Source organism: Chrysochloris asiatica, unplaced genomic scaffold (genome assembly GCF_000296735.1).
Source record: "Chrysochloris asiatica unplaced genomic scaffold, ChrAsi1.0 scaffold00493, whole genome shotgun sequence".
In the NCBI taxonomy this organism is placed as follows: Eukaryota; Metazoa; Chordata; class Mammalia; order Afrosoricida; family Chrysochloridae; genus Chrysochloris; species Chrysochloris asiatica.
Genome location: NW_006409011.1, coordinates 26975 through 28265, shown reverse-complemented (window position 1 = coordinate 28265; position 1291 = coordinate 26975).

Genomic DNA, 1291 nt, shown 5'->3' with positions numbered 1-1291 from the left:
ATTGTACAAATCAGGAATGATGTGTAACAGGGTCATACATTTTCATCATATTTATTCAATCTGTATGATGAATAAATAATTTGAGAAACTGGATTATTTAAAGAAGAACGTGGCAACAGGATTAGAGCAAGATTCACTAACAATCTTTACATGTAGATGATGTTGTTGTTAAGTGCTATCTAGCTGATTCTGATGAATAATCCTTAGAAATCCTGTATAGGCTTTCCAAGGACTAGCTGGTGAGCTTGAACCACTGACCTTGCAGGTCAAATGACTTCACAGTCTGATGCATTAGCCCACAGTGCCACAACCTGCTAATTGAGAGTGAAGTGCATGTAAAATACTTACTGATGAAGATCAAAGACCACAAACTTCAATATGGATTACACTTCAGTGTAAAGAAAACAAAAAAACAGGACCAATAAATAATATCACAATAAATGGAGAAAGGGTTGAATTTATGAAAGACTTCATTTTTCTTAGATCTAAAATCAACACTTATGGAAGCATCAGTCAAGATATCAAGTGATATATTGTTGTTGTTGTTAGATGCCATCGAGTTGTTACCAATTCATAGCGACCCTATACACAACAGAACAAAACACAGTGTGGTACAGTGCCAACCTCACAATCCTTAACACCCTAGGGAATTGCTGCCACTACTTTGCTGATTGATCTCTTCAATGGTCTTCCTCATTTTTTCTGATACTCCATATCAGCAAACACGTTATGTCCTGAGAGAAATCTCATACTTAGAAAATGAGCATTTTTGCTGTACTTTGTCCAACTCAATTGTGTTTATTCTTTTGGAAGTCCATGGTACTTTTAATAGTGTCCTCAAACACCATAACTCAAATGAATCAATTCTTCTTGGACCTTTCGTATTCTCTCTCCAACTTTCACATACACATGAGGTTATTGACAATATCATGGCTTGAGTCACTTAAACCTTGGTCTTCAAACTGACATCTTTGATCTTGAACACTTAAAAAAAATTTTGTGCAACAGATTTGTCCAATGCAATACATCATTGAATTTTTTGATGGCTGCATCCATTTATGTTGATGGTTCCTCTAAACAAAATGAAGTCTTTGTCAACATCAAAGTTTTCTCCATTTATATGGATGCTGTTTATTGGTCCAGTGTGAGGAGTTTTGTTTCCTCTACATTGAAGTGCAGCCCCATATCAAAGACTATGGTGTTTGATCTACATAGTAAGTATTTTAAATCCTCTTCACTTTCAGCAAGCAAAGCTATATCATCTGCATATTGCAGGTTGTTAATGAGTCTT